The sequence below is a fragment of the Pteropus alecto genome, unplaced genomic scaffold, assembly GCF_000325575.1.
Source record: "Pteropus alecto unplaced genomic scaffold, ASM32557v1 scaffold134, whole genome shotgun sequence".
NCBI classification, from domain to species: domain Eukaryota; kingdom Metazoa; phylum Chordata; class Mammalia; order Chiroptera; family Pteropodidae; genus Pteropus; species Pteropus alecto.
Window position 1 is genome coordinate 9,228,306 of NW_006436283.1, and position 20,573 is coordinate 9,248,878.

General features: G+C 38.5%; 1 protein-coding gene across 1 annotated transcript in view; it reads left to right on the plus strand.

Moving 5' to 3' along the window:
* The first annotated feature begins 10,682 nt into the window (after window positions 1–10,682).
* Window positions 10,683–20,573, plus strand: part of ABCA9 (ATP binding cassette subfamily A member 9) — a 55,453-nt gene continuing 45,562 nt past the window's right edge. The window contains exon 1 of the mRNA XM_006912273.3: window positions 10,683–10,839. The gene's annotated coding sequence lies outside the window, so the exon portion shown is untranslated. The remainder of the gene's footprint in view (window positions 10,840–20,573) is intronic.

Sequence of the window (20,573 nt, forward strand, 5' to 3'; positions counted from 1 at the left end):
TTCCTCCCCTCAAATTTAGGGGTGATAGAACATCTGTGATAAAAGCACTACAGAGTATTAGTGAACTTATTGAAGAGCTAGGCATTGGGTGTTGAGAAAGTAAAACTACAAATTTGGAACTTTTTTGAAGCACGATTCTTAAAATATGACATTTACTAAAAAATTCCCTTGGTGAAGTATGCAAGGGGTGTCGTCCACAGCCAGAAGCTCTGCGATTGCTGACACTATTTTGTGATAACATCAGGCTCATAAGTTTGCTTTAACTCCCAAATACAACCCAAGAGTCTTCCTCTGAAAGCTTTTCAGAAATCGTCTTGAAATTCCCAGGGTTAGGAGACCCTTGGCTCACAAATGAACAAGCAAAGCGCATGCATTGGAAAAGCGGTTCAAATACACCTTTTGAAAACAGTGGGAGTCCTAGCAGCATTTTTTCAGATTTTTTATATTTTGAATATGTTAAATTAAGTTTAACATATTAACAGGGATTGACAGGGGGTACTAATCCCTCATCACCATTTACAGTTATTTATCTTATGTAAGTGTATGCACGTGTGTGTATATCCACACACACACACATACACACACATGCACACAGGCTCACATACGTCTTTTGTAATCATTTTTAAAATTTTGTCAGCTTTACATATTTTTTTCCTTAAGCAATAGATATTTCATTTTGACTATCACCAGAAAAAATTTTGAAAACCAAGCAGTATTCTCAAAAAATTTTGGGGTGATGTTCTATAACTTTAAAAAAATTGTTATGCTCACTGAAGGAAATTTGTATAATGGGGAAAAATACAGAAATTGAATAAAGTTGAATAAGAGAATGACTATAATATCTCCATACCAAAAATATTTAACTATTTTCATCTTTTTTTATTGCATTCTTTATAGAGTTGGAATCATTATTGTCCATATAATTTCCTAATTAGGTATATGTGCATATTTGCTGATAAGATATTGAAATTGTTTTACTTTACTTTTAAACTTACAGTGAGGTTGAAGCTTCATATGTTTGCATTTCATTTTGTGTTAATTATTTGTATTCTTTATTCATTTATTTTTGTGCTTTAATCTTTTATCTATTTTATAAGGTTTTAATACAATTAAATATTTTATCTGTATATTTTACATACATCTTAATTACATCTGGAGCATTTCAAAATCTGTGATAAATGATCTATAGTTTATTATTTATTTAGGAGTCTTTAGTGTCCTATAAAAGTGAACTCATAGTGAGAGTTGAATTTATTTAAATTACTTCTAAAACTCAAGCAACAAATCTTCCTATTGGGACTGAGCAACCCAATAGGAAGTAGCAACCAGAAATGCAAGGATGGAAGAAGAGAGAAGTCAGAATAGTTCCTCGCTTGTCCTCTGTCTTGGTTCTAGAGCTCTGTCAGCAGGTGTGCCCTTCCAGCACCTTCCTCCACTTACCCCGCCTGCTTCTGGCCCCCTTCACACCAGTGACTCCAGGAGCGGCTCACTATCACCTAGTCCATGCTCAGCTCCCAGCAATTTATTGAAATTACCACTTAAGGGTTCGTTCCTATCAGCTAATGGCTCTAGTGGCGTCTGCTCCAGGTAAGCTGATCTTGGCTGTGGTTGTGGTTCTCTGTAGTCATTTGTATGAAAGAAATACATATGTCTCTGCTCCTGGTTCCTTCTACTATTTCGTCTTTGTCCCTGATTCCCGACACACAGCTCCTAAAACCCTTGTCATTTCCTGAGAAATAGGAGCATCCGACACAGAGCTCCTAAATCTCTTGGAATTTGTTGGGTGATAGGAATATCTTTTGTTCTAATGAGATGCCTCTGGTGGCTCCTGGAACAGGGCCAGTCACCAGGATGACCAAGCCAGGATTAGAAACCTGATACTCTTAGCTTCACTTCCCATTCTCCAGAGAGGAGAGAAGAGTTGAACATTGAGTTAATATCTCATCATGCCTACTTGATGGTCTCCATAAAATATCAAAAGTACTGGGTTCAGAGAGCTTCTGGGTTGGTGAACATGTTCATGTGCTGGGGGTAGGGGTGCACCCTAACTCCACAGGTACAAAGGCTCTTGTGTTTGAGACCTTTCTGGACCTCACCCTACATATCTCTTTATCTGGTTATCCGTCTGAATCCTTTATCATACCCTTTATTACATAATAAACCAAGGCCATATGTATATGTGTTGATAAAATGGCCAGGTTAGGGTATGAGGGGAAGGACTTTTCTGGGTCTCCTTGACACAAGAGCCCAGTGCACTATGATTTGAAACCTGCTGGTGAAGCCTTAATGGCAGCTAAATTTAGATTGAGAGGGTATGGAGATGCAGAAGTTGATGGGGTTAGGGAGAAAGATGAGATGAAAGTTGGGATTTTTGAACAAAGTTTACATGAGGTGGTCAGATCTCCTTTACCTGAATGTACTACTAGAATGGATCTTATATCAGACTAGAGATTGCTTCCCCTACCTAATACTATAAACAGAAGGCACGAAAGTCTGCCCTTTGGCCAGTCCTAATTTGACACGCGAAATGGGAACCAATAGAACCGCCCGAACTCACACAGAAAATTTAAAACAATATATAACATAGCAGGCCCTCAATTAATATAGTTTTGTTCAATGTCATTATAACATTGATGAGATGCTATAGAAACTTCACTCTTGTGTGTATCGATTAGCCTATGGTAAAACTGGTTTCATTATAGTCCTTTCATTTAAAGTCTCAGGACCTATCAACAACTTACTATATTGAGGACTTACTGTACCTGGTATGAAAAAGAGATTACCACTTTAATTATCGACATGTTAAAAGCTGAAGCACTGAGTGCTGGTGCCAGTGAATTATCTGAATAGTAACCCTCTGTGACCCATAAAAGAGGCTTAAAGCTCATGGAGACTAATGGTAGACTGTTGAAGCTTAAATAAAGGGACCACCCATAGCCTCAGCAGTTCTGGACATGGTTTCAACCATACCAAAAAAAAAAAAAAAAATACAGCATGCTAAAGAAGACTTGTGCTCAGTTACTGTTTTTTCAAACACTTTCTTCTCTATTGTCTTGAAAAGGAAGCCAGCTGAGATATTCTGCAAGCCACCAAAAATAACCTGCTTTCACTACCCTTCCTTAGGACCATCCAAGGAGTCTGACTTTTGCTTAGTTTATTTTGATTTGGGGGAACGCATATTCCACATCTGGGAATGACACCAGCTCTTATATGTAAGAAAGCCATATTTGAGTGGGAACTTGAATAAACACAGGCCATTGTCTGAATTACAAAAACAGTAGGTCTCTCAATGCCTTTGTAAGCTCGTTATTCCAGATCTCAGGACTGTGGTTTGCCCTGAAACCTCAGTCTCCGATGGTTCCAAGTACGTCATCGATTTTCAGTTTGCTTCGCTTTTTCTTGTTGTTGAGAAGAGAAAGATGACTGCCAAGCCCTTCGAGCCCTTCACGTGAAGGAACCGGATTTTGAATTGTGTCGATTTCTAATGAATTCAAACTTAACCCATTAGAAATCAGCTAGTGGGCACCATATTGGAGAGTGAACTTTTAAAGTTCCTCAGTATTTCTTTCCTCTTTCTGAACTCCAAGATTTCTAGGAACCTTAGCTCTGATCACACCTCTTTCTTCTCCCATATAATTTGCTGTTTGATATTTTAGTTCCCACGTCCTGTTTAATACACAAATCAGTCATTGTCATCATACTTTACATGGTCAATATTTATTTAGTTTACCAATACATTTATTAATTTCCATCACCCAAGTACTGCCTTTTGGGTTCAACTTCCTTCTTCCTGAAGGATATTTATTAGTAGTTCTTTCAGAGTTATCTATAAAAGAGAAACCTGTATTTTGTTTAAAGATGTGACTATTTTATCCTTGTATGCGAATTACATTTTAGCTGGTTCATCAATCAGCCTTTGCCAAACCACTCCAAAATTCACGGGCTTAAACTAGCAATCATTTTAGCCTTGTGTTCTTGCTTCATTTCTGGCATCTGGATGTTTATATATTTTTTAAAATTTGATCTCTATTTTTGTTATATTTTATTCAACCACTTTTTTGAGGGAGCAATCAGATCAGCACTGTCCGACAATTGGTAGAAATCTTGTGATTGTCTTTTAAAATCACACTGTGTGCTATTTTTTAAAATATTTTTTTTTTTATGGCGAAATTGGTTAACGAAATCCAATAAGTTTCAGTGGTACACTTTAACAATAAGGCACATATATATGTTTACACTGTGTGTTTACCTCCTATAGTTAGATTTCTTTCTGTCACCATATATTTGACCCCTCTTTACCCTATCTCTCTCCTCCCTCCACCCAAATCATTTGTTGCTTTTAGGTTTATATCCCACATATAAGTGATATCATGTGATTTTCAACTTTTTCTGTCTGGCTTATTTCGCTTAGTATGATTATCTCAGAGTCTATCCATGTTGTTGCAAATGGCAGTGTTTTATCTCTTCTTATGGCTGAGTAATATTTCATTGTATATATGTACCACAGCTTCTTTAGCCAGTCATCCATCGTGGGACACTTCGCTTGCTTGCATGTCCTGGCCACTGTGAATAATGCTGCTGTGAACATTGGTGTGCAAATATCTTTTTGGATATGGGTTTTCAAGTCTTTGGGGTAAATACCCAGTAGAGAGATTGCTGGGTCATATGGTAGATCGATTCTTAGTCACTGTATGCTATTTTGGTGCAAATGATCCATTGACAGGTAACTAACCCAACATCTTGTCCAGCTTTTTAAGTTTTACACAAAGTGAACCAGAAAACTTGCAAAAAATTACTCCTGGAGTGGGTGTAGAAGAGTAATAGTTGTATATTGTAAACAAGACTTCTAGGTGATAGGATACAGTTTTGTTTGAAGTTCTCTTTGGATAGTTTACAAAAAGGCTGAGCATCTGAGCTTATATAATAGCAAATAATTTCTATGAAGAAAAAAGCTCATGCAAAATTTAAGATACATAGATTCAATCAAATATCTGAAAAACAAAGAAAAGATTAGTAACCAAAAATATGGTGGCGATTCAATGACAGTATTGTTTAGTTCTTTCAAGCCCAATGGGCTGTGTGCTGCATCTGTAAATCCACCCCTAGCTTGTAATGATGTCCTTATAATTGATGATGATGTTCAAGGAGCTCCAGACTTAACAGTTAGTCTTATATAAAGCAAGGAAAAGGGAGAAAACTGTGTAGACCCAATGACTTTATAAATTTAAAATTGGTGATATAAGTAACAATATTAAGCCATATTTCGTTATGCATTAGGCAAATTGCCTTTTGTAAAAAGAATGCAATAGTAAAAATGTCACAAAATTTGACAATACATATGTCAACTTTTTGAATTGCCATTTTTGTCATTGTGCCTGCCACTCATGCTGATGCTAGTTTGAGTAACTCGACCCATTTGATAACTATGCTTTTTCTTTCTTGCTCATTTTAAGCATATTTGAGTCTGTAAGTAATTCAGCATTTATCACTTTTGGTAGCCATTGATACTTTTATTGATCCACCAATGATTTTAGTCAGCAATAAATGACTTTTGAAAATATGATTTTATCAGAGACGAATGTCTCAAATTTTCCCTTTGTTTTAAGGAGAACCACCTACCTCAGCAGAGCTTTCAGCGGGACTGGAGCGTTCCTCACCTGCCTAAGGTAAATAAAAGCCTTTCATTCTCCTGCCAGCTATTTCCAGACTTCTAACACTCTCCTCAGTGGCCAAGCATGACTGTTGGTCTGTCCTTAGAATTCACATCCTACTTCACAGAAAAATATCTTAACTCTTGGGGGTCAAATCTTTACTTCATATTGTCATATTTCAAAATTTTCTCAGTTCTCACTTTCATCTCTTGTGTGTGTGTGTGTGTGTGTGTGTGAGAGAGAGAGAGAGAGAGAGAGACAAAGAAACTCTCCTTTCTCTATTTTAAGGCTGTCTTTCCGTATTGGTTCTGGTCCAATCCCTTCTTATTCCCCTGAACCAAAAAAAAAAAAAACAATATTCCATCTGTTATTTAATTTCTCTTGTATTTTTGTTATTTTTATTTTCCTTCCTCTTCTAAAAACAAACAAACAAACAAACGAAAAACCTACCCTTGACCAAAATTCCCTTCTCTATTTTAAGGCTGTCTTTCCGTATTGGTTCTGGTCCAATCCCTTCTTATTCCCCTGAACCAAAAAAAAAAAAGCAATATTCCATCTGTTATTTAATTTCTCTCGTATTTTTGTTATTTTTATTTTCCTTCCTTTTCTAAAAACAAACAAAAAAACAAACAAACGAAAAACCTACCCTTGACCAAAACAACTCATTTTGGCTACCACCCAACCATAACTTTTATTGCATAACCAGGCTTCTAGAAAAAATAAATGATTTTTTTCTGACTTTTGTTTTTGTTTTGTTTTGTTTTGTTTCCCTACCTCACAGTCAATATTATACCTTTAAAATTCAAAATAAATGTTTTGAGCAACTTTCACATCCCAGACTCCATGGAGTGCACAGAGGTCAAGTTTCTGTAGTATGTCCTCAGTAGTTTACAATCTATGGTGGAAGAGAGATGATAATTAGTTCAAAATATAGTGAGGTCCATACTATGCTAGCAATAACTATGGTGTGCTATGGGAGACCCTGAAAGCCACATCTGAACCACAAGGAAAGAAAGCCAGGGAGGTCATTAGAGAGGAGAGGTCAGACCTGAGCCCTGCAGGACAAGTAAGGATTAGGCAGACAGATATTGTCATCCCATGAAAGCCAGTTGAGAGGAGGGGTTGATTCCAGGAGAGCAGACGGAGGTAAATGAGAGCGTGGTGCATTCATTTAATCATATCTAAATACGACTGGAGTTGGAGGAAGTGTTAAAGTAAAGGAAACCTGGAGAGAGAAGCAAGGCCCAGATGATAAAACGTCTTCTGTGTTTCTGCAGAGAATCCAGGGTACTGTGGGGGCGGCAATGAGAATGACATTATAAAAGTTATATGTTGGCAAGATTGTTTGTACCTGGTGTGCAAATGGATTGTTTTCCAGTGTCAAGATGGTATGTAAGTGAAAAGTAAGACAAGGACAATAGATTTCAATTACCTGATAAACTTCCAGGGAAAGAATAGAAAGATTAGAAGGAAGGCAGTATTTGACCAAAGTGTTAGCTGAAAATTTCTCAGAACTTAAAAAACAAGTTTTTTGATTGCAAGTGACCACAAAGTGCCATGTAGGACAAAGAAAAAAACAAAAACAAAAGCTACACCAAAGCACATTGTCATGAAATTTCATGTACTTCTGGTTAAAGAAAAAAATCCTGAAATATCCTAGTGGAAAAATAAAATACCTCAAACTAATGAGAATCAAAGTTATATAAGCATTCTTCTCATCAACACTAGAAGTGAGAAGGAAGTAACATTATTTTTAAAGTGAATGCTTTAGGGCATTTTCAGTCAGGGTCAAAAGCAAAAACAAAAACCTGGAATAACAGAGTAACAGAAATATAGGTGGAGAAAACGGACAGATTTATTAGATAATTTATCAATTATATTAAAATATGCTTGACGTTACAAGTAATCAAAGAAATATATGCTAAGTAATCAAGGTGGTAGTAATTTTTATCAATTTTTTTATCAATTAGATTAGTAATTATAATTTCCAGTTTGGGCAAGACGACGGAGTGTAATCGCTAGGATTTATTGAGCGCTCACTCATTGCTTGATACTGCGCTAAATACTATACGTGTATTTTTTTCTTTAATCCCTACACTACTCCCAAATTCTAAATTTTTAAATCCTGAATGACCCTGTTGGAGACACTGTATCTTACAGGTGAGGAAACTGAGGCTTCCAAGATAGGTCTCTTACCCTTACTAGCAAAGCTAGAAGGGAGTAGAGCTAAGGTTTCAGGGCCAAATATGCTGAAGCACTTAACTTATAAGGGATGGGATGAAGGCACATACATAGCACATCACGGAAGGAAAATAGGTAGAAATATAGTTTTGTTTTTTTTTTACATTGCCAGAGTAACATACGTTCAGATATATTTGTCAACATTTAAGGGCGATCACCAGTAAAATAAAATACCAGAAAGTTCTAACTTTCCAGATGAGAGGAAGAGAAAAGGACTGTGGAAACCTTAAAAAGAAAAAAAGGAACAGAGAAAAAACATGATCGGTGTGGAAATGGAGAAATGAAAGACCACAGGAAAAACTTAATTTAGAAACTATAAAATCAGATGACTGGATGAAGTGGATTGGTTATCCTAGGGACCTACATTCTGTCATGGAAAGTAAAAGATTTGCAGACTAGGTGAAAAAAAGAAAATTATACTGTTTCGAGCAACGTCCTGTATAAGCAGATAATAGAGGTTGTCCAAAATATACCTGAGAAATGCAACTGCAAATAAAAATGTACACATCACACAAAGGATGTTTCAAGTCCCCCCACCCCAAAAAATAACAAAACCATAAAACAGAATCAAATAGAATTTATTTGTTATATTTTTAAGGAACAAAGAGCAATTTGGGGGAAGTATCTGATAAAACCTAAATGCAGGCAGTGCAGCTGGGTCTGAGAAAGGATGAGAAGCAAATCTCATCCTTTTCTCATCCAGAAAAATCTCTGGGTACTGAGCAGACATTCTCAGCTTTCCTCTCTGCCCAGCTGCTTGGCCACTGTATTCTTCTCTTTACAAATCAGGTGGCTGTGTTTGCATGCACAGTGTCAAAGGCTGCACACAAGCCCCGCGGTGCCAAGTACTCGGGGCAGTAGCCAGCAAGGAATCCAGGAGAAATGTTCTAGCCTGATGCGAAGCCCATCACATGAAATCTACATGGCTGCTGGCTCCGGAGAATATTGCTGCAAAATACATGAAGCTAAGGCAAGGAGAATTGTAAATGTGTGCACGTAAAGTGAGAACCATTCAAGGAACAGACACACAGAGAAGCAACAGAGCATTTATTTGAGCTCATAGACTGATGATGATGGTCATGGTTTTAACCCAGGTTCTGCTACTCACCAGCTGTATGAATTTGGGCATGTTATTTAAACTTTCTGGGTCTCATTTTCTCATCTGTAGAATGGGGGTGATTACAATGGAGCCTACCTCATGAGATTGTTATGTAAATGTGTTAATGCTTGAGCGTGACCTGCACACAGTAAGTGCCATCCATGGCTGCTAAGTAAGTACATTATACTGTAAAATCGGTGCCATTCCACTTTTGAAATCCCCCAAAGACTATTTCTTTTTAAATGGCAAGCTGACACTAAAGTTTATCTAGAAGAGCGAAGACGTACGACTTGTTTAAGAAAATGCTGACAAAGAAGATTAATGAGGGTGGGCTTGCTTTGCACTAGTGGGGCCGAGTTTATGGGGCTGTACAAGTGAAGGGAGAGGCCAACATATCGAAGGAAAAGAAAGGGGTCTGAAAACCGATTTAGGGCCAGAACACATGAGCTCTATCGTGGATACAAAGTTCTGGGGAAAAAAGTGACTGAAAATATTTTCTAACTTATATATTCCCTGTGAACAAAGCACCGGTGATGTTAGGAAATGTGATGGTTTTGTATGTTCTACAGAAAACAGCAAACAGACAGAAACAATCAGAAGTCTTTCTTTTCTTTCTTTCTTTTTTTTTAGGTTTGACCATCTCATGCATTAACGAGTTCAATCTGCTTCTACTCTGTTTGCTGAGCAATTTGTGGACTCGTATAATGAACAAAAGAGGAAACGTGATTGAATCAATATTGAGGGGATGGGACATAGGTAAGGAAGCTTTCACACCATTTGCATGGACGATGGGACACAGATAAGTCTGTTTGATTTAAGAATTGCAGAGCCCACTGTTTCCCCTCCAGTTGCATGTTCAGGAAGTAATTATAATGCAGAGGAACTTAGTCTTACTGACTGCGAGCTAAAGACAAACGTCATGATTACAAGAAGTTTTGGAACTGCCTTGTCTTCGACTTACATAAAGTGCTCAAAAAAAGAAAGGCAACTCTTACCTGTTAAAAAATGTTTCTTAACAATATGGAAAAGAGGACACATGAAAACCCAGTGGTTACCTACAGAGAGACTTATGTGTTTTCTGGGACTTGTTGCAGAAATAACAAGCCTGTAGGTCTTGAGAGTATATGTGATTTTATATTAAATTGCTCTAAAGATACACCTATTTTGCACCCCGAAAAAGATGCTAAGGTTAGTGGGCACGCCATGCAACTGAGATGCAGATGAAAATTCAGAGTTCATTTTGTCACCCTGAAAAAAACACCGTGTTTCATTGCCATCTTTCTAGATCCGGGTTTTAAGAACTAAATTTCAGTGGAAGGTTTTGAGTTACTTTCCGTCCTCATTGGTATACTTCCAGCTACCTGTTTTTTTAAATCTCCCCCCTAACCCCCACCATATCTCTCTGTTCTGTTCTTCTCTGAACTGTCTCTTTATTTACCTTTCTTTAAAAAATTGTTTTGGGGGGTTAACTCTCCCATTAAGGTCTTGCATGAAAAAACGAATTGAGAAAGACTAAATTCGTTTTGGTTTGATAGTTCCTAATGTTTTGATATGTCCAGCCAGCCATCTGCAACTACACACTCCCTGCTGAGGAATTGGCGGGGAGACAAAGGAACAAAAAACTGTAAAGAAGTCACCATGTGATGTGAGCACAGAGTTTTTGGCAGCCCAGCTGAATTAAGACCATAATCCTTTTCGGAAATCAGTCTAAAACGGAACTATTCACAATAAACAAGAAATTAAAAGCATGATGTAGTAGTGACCCAAAACGAACGTGAATTCTTCTCCGGGACGGGCAGAGACCTGTGGGTGAACTGTTTCTAGATTCTTGTTTCAGCTTTCCTGAGAGTAAGTTAACCTCTAAAATCGTGGTGGTTTTGCATTTGGGAATGTAACGTACAACTTCAAACAGAAATGCCAAACGTTTGGACGGAAACTGTGAAATGCAGTAAGTTATTAAGGAGTCGTTTCGGTTTTTGAAATTATCTGAGTGTTTTGTATTGTATAGCTAAATGATCAGTTGGAGAACTAAGAATTTTGTTGTTGTTGTTTTTACCCCATGACTAAGTATATTTGGACAAATAGCATATATTATCTGATAGGCTATTGGATAAATTGAAAGGAATATAACTTTATGTTGCCTTTTTGTAAGTATGAGCTATTTGCCAAGTTATTAGAATTACTTATTCTTTGTTCTTTTTCAATTTTACTGCCAAAGGATTTGTAAGCGTTGAGGGGGGAAACACAATTTTCTGAGTTTTGAATTGTTTTAACTGGCTTGAGAATATTTTAACCAAGAAAACTTAGGGCAATACTTTTTTATTGACCATTTTCATCAAACTAAATATATAAGGATTTTTATCTAATTTATTGCACATGTATGTATTCTCTGAATACTAGTAATTCTATCTGATGGGAAGTGACTGGATTTTTATAGCCAAGTTATTATTTCTAGATTTCCTATTCAGAGCAATTTAAGCTAGTTAGATGTTTTGTACTAGTGTGGTGAATAGTATTTTTCTCCTGCTATTTACATCAGGATGTACAGGGGGAAAGAATCAGTCTTAACAATTAGAAACAAATAGCCACAATTATGACAATTGGATCATGTTCATTATTCTTCATTCATAAGTGATTTCCAGCATATTCACTAATCCACAGAAAGAAAAAAAGAGTAGGCACACCCAGGCAGCATAGTTAACCCCTTCAGACACCGCGGTTGCCCACGACATTGATTTCCTCCTTTGAAATGTCACAGTTGGTTTCAGTTCGGTTCTCCGGGCTGTCACAGCCTGCTCTGATGCATTATCAAGAGCTCATCCAAAAAGCTTCTGAATCCTTTTGTTCATTCCTAGACAATTTTTAAACAAAACGCATGCCCTCCTGTGTCCTATAGATGAGCACATCACAGAAGGAACCTCCAGCAACTATTTCCATCCTAAAGCCCCTGCCATAGACGACATCCGAATTTCCTTCTGTCTTGTTCCCAGTCCTCATGTGGTATCAGACTCCTTTCGTGCTCCCGTATTAGTTTTCTGTTGCTGCTGTAACAAATGACCACGCACTTAAAGGCTTACAATTAAATAGACTTACCGTCTTCCAGTTTGAGGAGTAAGAAGTGTGCTGTGGGTCTCACTGGACTAAAATCAAGGTGTTGGCAGGGCTGTGTTCCTTTCTGGAGGAGGTAGGGGAGGATCTATTTTCTTGCCTTTACAGCTTCTAGGGGCTGCCCCTACTCCTTGGCTCATGCCCTTTTCCTCCATCTTCAAAGCCAGCAATGGGTTGAGTCCTTATGACTTCCCATCACTCTGACCTCCTCTTCTGCCTCCCTCTTCCTGTTCTTTTTTTTTTTTTTTTTAACCATCAGGGTCCAATGGACCCTTTTTTCTTTCACTTTTTTTGCATTTTATTTTATTATTAGTTTCAAGAATACAGTACATTGCTTAGACATGAATACAATTTATGAAACAATCCCCCTGATTACCCTATCTTCCCTCTGACTCTACACACAGGCATTACATTACTGCTGACTGCACTCCCTATGCCGTGCTCCCCATCCCCATGACCATCTATCAACTACTAATTTGTACTTCTTTAACCCATCACCCTATTCTCCCAGCACCACCCCATCTCTGGCCATCACCAGATTGTCCTCTGTATTTGTGAGTCTGTTTTCGATTAGTTTTTTTTTCTCTTAGATTCGGCATATAAGTGAAATCATATGGCATTTATCTTTCTCTGTCTGACTTATTTCACTCAGCATAATAACCTCTAGGTCCATCCATGTCATTGCAAATGGTAGGATTTCATTTTTTTTAATGTCTGGACAATAGTCCATTGTATATTTGAACCATGATTTTTTTATCCAGTCATCTGTTGATGAGCATTTAGGTTGCTTCCATATCTTGGCCATTGTAAATTGTGCTGCCATGAACATAGATATGCATAGATCTTTACGAATTATTGTTTTGGTTTTATTTGGATAAATACCCAGAAGTGCAATTGCTGGGTCAAAAAGTAGATCCACTTTTAACTTTCTGAGGAAACTCCAGACTGTTTTCCAGAGTGGCTGTACCAATTTGCAGTCCTACCAACAGTGTATGAGGGTTCCCGTCCCTCCATATCCTCACCAATACTTTCTGTTCTTTGGTTTATTAATGATAGCCATTTTGACAGATGTGAAGTGATATCTCATTGTGGTTCTAATTTGCATTTCTCTGACGATTAGTGACCTCAAGCATCTTTTCATATGTCTATTGGCCATCTGTATTTCCTCTTTGGAGAAATATCTATTCAGGTCTTCTGCCCATTTTTTAATTTCATTGTTTGTTTTTTTGTTGTTGAGTTGTATGAATTCTTTATATACTATGAATATTAACCTTTTCTCAGATGTATCATACCCAAATATCTTCTCCCATTCAGTAGACTCTCTTTTTGTTTTGTTAATGGTTTCCTTTGCTGTGCAAAATCTTTTTCATGCAAACACTTTTTAGTTTGTTTATTTTTTCTTTTGTTTCCCTTGCCCGAGAAGGTATATCTAAAAAGAAATTACTAGTAGCAATATCAGAGAGATTACTGCCTATGGTTTCTTCTAGAAGATTTATTGTTTCAGGTCTTCCATTGAAGTCTTTAATCTGTTTCGAGTCTATTCTTGTATACGGTGTAAGAAGGTAGTCCAGTTCATTTTTCGCATGTAGCTGTCCAGTTTTCCCAACACCATTTATCGAAAAGACTGTCTTTACTCCATTATATATTCTCGCCTCCTTTGTCATATGTTAAATGAGCATATAGATGTGGATTTATTTCTGCGCTCTCTATTCTGTTCCATTGAGTACTGTATCTGTTTTTACACCAGTACCATGCTGTTTTGATTACTGTAGACTTGTAGTATAGTTTAATATCAGGTAGTGTGATACCTTCAATTTTATTCTTCTTTCTCAAGATTGCTGTGACTATTCAGGATCTTTTATGGTTTCATAGAAATTTTAGGGTTATTCGTTCTAGCTCTCTGAAAAATGCCATTGGTATTTTGATAGGGATTGCACTGAATCTACAGATTGCTTTTGGGTAGTATGGCCACTTTAATGATGTTGATTCTTCCTACCCATGAGCACTGTATATACTTCCATTTATTTGTATCTCCTTCAATTTCTTTTTTTTTGACGACAATTTTCTGAGAACAGGTCTTTTACCTCCTTGGTTAATTTGAATCCTAAGTATTTTATTATTTTCAATGCAATTGTAAACAAAATTATGTTCTTAATTTCTCTTTCTGGGAGTTCATCATTGGTGTATAAAAATGCAACTGACTTCCAAATATTAATTTTGTATCCTGCTACTGAATTGAATTCATTGAGAAGCTCTTTTTCTCACTTTCTATTTTAATTGAAAGCCTTGCTGGGTAGAGTATTTGCAATTGTAGATTCCTGTTTTTTACAACTTTGAATATTTCTTGCCAGTCTCTTTTGACCTGTAAAGTTTCTGTTAAAAATCAGCATTCTTATGAGAGTACCCTTGTAAGTAAGTAGCTGCCTTTCTCTTGCTGCTTTTAAGATTCTCTCTTTGTCTTTGACCTTTGGTATTTTAATTATGTTGTGTCTTGGTGTGGATCTGTTTGAATTCTTCTTGTTTGGGACTTTTTGTGCATCCTGGACTTGTATGTCTAATTCCTTTGCCAGGTAGGGAAGTTTGCTGTCATTGTTTCTTCAAATAGATTCTCAATCCCTTGCTCTCTCTCTTCTCCTTCTGGCTTTCCTATGATACAGATATTATTATTTCATGTTGTCCCAGAGGTCTCTTAAATTATCCTCTTTTTTTCAAATTCTTTTTTCTTTTTGCTGTTCTAATTGGGTGTTTTCTGCTATTTTGTCTTCCAGTTCAGTGATTTGATCTTCCTCTTCGTCCAATCTACTGTTGAATCCTTCTGGTGTATTCTTCATTTCAGTTACTGTATTCTTCATTTCTGTCTGGGTCTTTTTAATGGTTTCTATGTTATTTTTTATACTTGCTATCTTTCTGTTGAGGTCTCATTGAGCTCATCCATTCTCCCTCTAAGTTCATTGAGCATCCTTATAACCATTATTTTGAATTTTGTCTCTGGTAGGTTGCTTGCCTCCATTTCATTTAGCTTATTTTCTGAGTTTTCTTCTGTTGTTTCATTTGTGGCATGTTTTGTTTTCTCATTTTATTAGCTTCTCTGTGTTCATTTATTTCTATGTGTTAGGAAGATTTGTTTCATTTCTCAGCCTAGGCCAGATGGCCTTATGTGGAAGGTGTCCTGTGTGTCCCAGTGGCACACTCTTCCTGATCATCTTTGCCAGGGGCTCTGGATGTGATCTTTGTGTGGGTTGTGTGTGATCTGCTATTGTGGCTAAGCCTTTACTGGTGCTAGTACATCAGTGGATGGGATTAAAGCTCAGGCTAATTGTGGGAATTGGCTGCTCCCACTCGGTAAAAGTTACTGTGTAGGGGGCTGATCCCACTGAATGGGATTTGTCCTAGCAGGCTTGTGTACTTGTTGAGACTGCCCTTTGTGTATACCACTTATGGGCCAGTCAGGAGTTGCTCTGTTGTGATCTAATGCCAGCCTCCAGGTGCGTTGGTTTTGTGGCCCCTTGGGAGGGGCTCTCCAGTAGGCCTAGGTCAGCCACTGCCTTTGATTGCTTGGGGCTACCTGGTCAAGCTACAAAGCTATTCTCAGGTGGTTGCTGCCTATGGTGGATCTATAGGTAAATGGAGGAGACAATGCTATAGGCTGTGGTCCAGTTATCCCCAGTACCAGGGTCTGGGGCGGTTTAGCAGAAGGTCCAGTGCTCCTTAAGGCCTCTGGCTGCCTGTCAGTTGCCCATAAGACTCCGCAACTAGAAGAGCCTCTGGTAATACGCATGTTGGTTGGTGCAGGGACCCAGGGAGTCACCTGGATATATTGAACAGATTTCCCCCAGCCACTACGGTGTCAGTTTACGTGCCAGTGCTGTCTCTGTGGCTCCCTGTACAAGTTTCAGATCACAGCAAGGCCAGTGGCTGCCCACCTCTGGCCTGCAAACATCCGAGATCTGTTCAAGAATTACTGAAGCTTATGGGCATGGGTTTGTGGCCCGCCACTGAAAGCTTCTCCCAGATGCATGGGCCACACAAACTGAGTGTTGCTGTTTACTGTTGAATTCATGTCCCAAGGAAAGCACAGGATGGGACTGGGTTGCCTAGGAGCAGGCTTGCCACAAGTAATTTATGGGTTAGGTGGGGTAGCATCTCAGTGAGGTATGGGGCCATCAAGCCTATACAACACCAGATTTGCTGCCAGCTCTGGGACAGCAGGCTCCCATAAAAGTCACATATCACTGTGAGACCTACTGCCATCTGGGATGGGCCCACAAACCCTGCAATCTGCCCAAGCAATATTGTATCTCGAGCTGTCAGCAGTGATCTGCCCATCACTGTTTTCCTTAAAATTTGCTCAGTTTGCTAGCCGAGGTCTGTTGACTGTGAAGAATGCACCACTCTGGTTAGTGGCAAGGGCAGGACAGCTGCCTGCAAATTGGGTGTGGGCACTTTGTGGATTGGAGGGAGCAGGATCTCAGGGAGACAAAGGCCATCAAGCCAAAACAGGCTGTTTTACTGCAACTTCTGTGTCCATGCGTTCTCACAGTAGTCGCACATCACATCACTAGCTGCTGTCTGGTGCGGTGCCACAGACCCCTACGTTCCCCCAAGCGATATTGCAGCTCGTTCAGGCAGCAGTGGTCTGCCCACAACTGGTTTCCCTGAAATGTACTCACCGTGCTAGCCTGAGGTCTGTTGCCTGCACAGAATGCGTGGCCCTGGAAAGGGGTAGAGCAGGCTGGGTAGGGCGGGCCACCTCCCCAGGCCAGTGCAGCTTCCGAATTGGCCGTGCAGGGGGAGGGATCTGCAGTGGCAAGCTGGAGCCGGTCTGTAGACTGCCCCGTAGGAGGACCCTCTGACTAAAGCACAATGGCAGCTGACTGTCCAGCCCTCGATCTGGCACCAGGCAATGCTGTCTTTCCCCATATGAATCTTGCCGGAGCCTCTATCCCACTGCCAGTACCCTAAGTGAGTGTCCACAGGCAAGAGAGCCTGTGCGTGGGCCCTTTAAAGGGGAGTCTTGGATTTCAGTCTCCTTTCATCTCTCCCGGACAGTCAGAATACCCTCCGATTTTTACAGTCAGATTTTTCGGGAACTCTTATTCCTTGGGCTGGGATCCTGAGCCAAGGAGGCCCCATATGGAGCTAGAACCCCACTCTCTTTCAGGGGGTCCTCTGCATCTCCGGGTGCAGGTCCAGCCCCATTTGCGACTTTGCCCGGCTTCAATGTAGTTCCTTTATATTATTGGACATACGTGTTATGATCAACTGAACTTCAGGTGATTCTCCACGTTGATTATTTTATAATTTGATTATCATTTCAATGCAGATCTGAGAGGAGGCGAACCCCGCTTTTACCTAGTCTACCATCTTGACTCTCCAATCCCTCTCTTCCATTTTTAAGGACCCTTATGATTATATTGGGTCCACCTAGATGATCCGAGATTACCGCCTTAATTTAAAATCAGTTGATGACCAGCCTTACTCCCATCTGCTGTCTTAATTCTCCTTTGCCATGAAATGTAATATATTCACAAATTCCAGGATTAAAATGGGGCTACCATTAATTCTGCTAACCATGTTCTCTTCGATTTTCCCTTGCCTTTCAGACTCAGGTAGCAGTAGCAGCAAAGTATTCCCCTGAAATAAACAATGATTAGGCTCGATCTCTGGCAGGTCCCCGTCCACTCTGCCTTGAGAAGGTGATCTTCCCATTAGAGTTGCCTCCTGCATACCAGCAGAGGGCAGCATATTCACGACTTTGCTCCTGCCGGGTGGGTAAGATCAGAATTTTAGGCCTTGAACCTAATAGGCAGGAGCAACCTCACTGGTAAAATAAGGAAAGAGACAGTAGCAACCCTATGATTTCCATCTTTGTTCAATATGGCACCAAAGGAAGATAACACTACCCTGAAACCCCAGATTGTATTGGCCAACTAGCCTGTGCTGTAAGCACCAGCTCAAGCCACTATCCTGGGAACCAATTTCCCCTCTTAGAAGGTTGGGTTTTATTAACTAAGATTAGGTCTTATGTTTTCTTTATCAACTAAGATAAGTCATGGTCGTTCATACTCTATAAGTCTCAGAGTCTTTCTGTTGTCTGCCTGATGGGAAAATAATGAGATGTGACTCTTGCAATGCAATTATGTAGCTCATTCTGGGAGATAATATGAGTAATCCTTGGGCTGCACTAAGACGACCATATAAATAATTACATTACACCACCACTATCAGATTGAGTGTCATGTCTGAAATCTGCTGCCTTTGTTAGGTTTGAAGCAGTCAGTTAATGGCTGTTAGCTATGTCCTGAATTCTTGTTGTTATATAGGTTCTAGACTAGAATTAGAACGCTCTCTGCAAACAACTCTAAAAAAGGTTACTGATGACTTGGGCCATTGGAAACTGATGGGTGGATCTGTGTGAAACCCAAAGACTAGTTCTCCCCTCCTGCAAGCCTAAGCGCTTCTGTGGTTGACCAAGCTTGAACCCACAAAAAAGGAGGGAATGGATCATTGTCTTCTATTGACAACTTTAGAGCAACATGGGTGCCTGCAAATAATTATGCCTATGTTGCCTATAATGCATTTCTAGTTCAAGGACCTCCAAGAACAGGTGTATCTGATCCACGCGTCTGTTATCAGTTCAACCCTTATCCCTTTTGCCACCTCCCACCTATCCAGTCATATGCACGGGTGAGTAACAGACATCATGGACCTGAAAATTAGTTGGGGTGTTCTTTCTTATCAGCAATAAAATCGGACCATGTACTTTGCAAGAATGAAGGTGTCGTTTGGGGATAAATCATATTCTATTTTTTTTTGGCTAATAGATAATTCTTCACTGTTCTTTAGTTTTGTCTATTTTGGTAGATTTTTCAAAAGGAAATTAAGCAACTCGACTTTTCACTTCTACTTTCAAGATATCAGGCTGATTTTTATTCCACTATAAACTGTTTAATCACTCCTGAACTACCCCATCAACTTTATTCCTTATAGAATTTTCTCTTTATTTTTTAATTAAAAATATTTTTGATATTTCTTTGTCATTATATTTGGTACTTAGCCTTTTGGGGAAATAGTCATATCCTCTCACTACCTTGAAAAATCAATTTCCATTGTACTTTTTACAATGTATTTTCTTTAATGTACTTTTCTTACAACTGTATTCTTCTTTTGAGATATCTCTTTACCAAATACTTTACTTTTGACTATTTTTTCTCTTTATTTTAGTTAATTTTTTCCTCTCTCATTTTCAAATGTGTTTGAATTTTCTTTGAAAACTTGGAAGATTACATCTTTTTTCTCTGTATCATGGAAGATGTTACGTTCTTTATGTCTTCTGTGGGAGTTTTTGATACAATATTTTCTTTTAATTTCTTTTTATCTTTCTTCTTGAATTTTTTTATGTTCACTCAATGGAATATTTTAAACTTTCTTCTCTGTGTTATAATGAAATTTTCTTTTTAAAGAAAATTTTTCTCTGCCTCTTGAGAGTCACCTACCTTTCCTAATATTCCAGCATTTGGGGGCTCTTGACAAAGATTGCCTATGGGAAAAAAACCTGACTGGAACACCTCACTGACTGGAGGCTGGTAAAATCTCTGATCTCTCCTGAAGGGAGAAGCAATCTATACCCTCTCTAGATGAATTCCTACAATAGCATGGCACACTGGCTGGCAGCAAGGTCTCCAAGACTTGACCATCTAGGTTGTGCCATGCTTAGCTGTGTTTAGAGAGTCACTTTTCTTCTCTTTGTCTCATTTTCTTCATCTGTAAAATGAGGAGAATAATAATCCCAAAGTCAATTGTGATTAAACTAATTCTTATAAAATACTTAGAACTACCTGACACATAAGAGATCATGATTAAATGGGAATGTTATTTTCTCTCCAGTATCCTATATTCAAACGATTCCAATCTCTCCTCGTTCCAGCCATAATGAACAATATGGAATTCTCTGGCATTTTGTGAGATTTTCTATCTACCTGTTAGGATTTTGTTGCTGTTGGGCTTGTTTGTTTTTTTTAATGGTTGGCTAGGGATATTTTTGTACTTCACTTATAAAGGGTTGATAATGATCAAGTTAATTGTACTTTTAATTTTGTAGCACACAAAATGATCGGTTCAAACAAAGGTCCTGCCTTTTTTTTGTTGTTATTTATTTCCTTAAATTTATAACTCTCGTTTCAGACTCAACTTCTATTCCCATTTTCCACTGCCACAAATAACCTTTTCATTGTACTTGATAGTGATCCTTTACTACCTGGAAATTCTTGAAAAATGTGTGTTGCATGTAGTGTTAATATAAATGATATTGTGATATGACTCAACCTTTTCTTATTTAAAAAAAAAAAAGGCACTGTTTTTAAGATATCTTTATGTTGATGAGTGGATACCAATCCATTGCTTCTGAACCCAACACAGTACTCTATGGACTCTATTCATTAAAATTTGTTTTACAACGTGGTGCCACAATAATT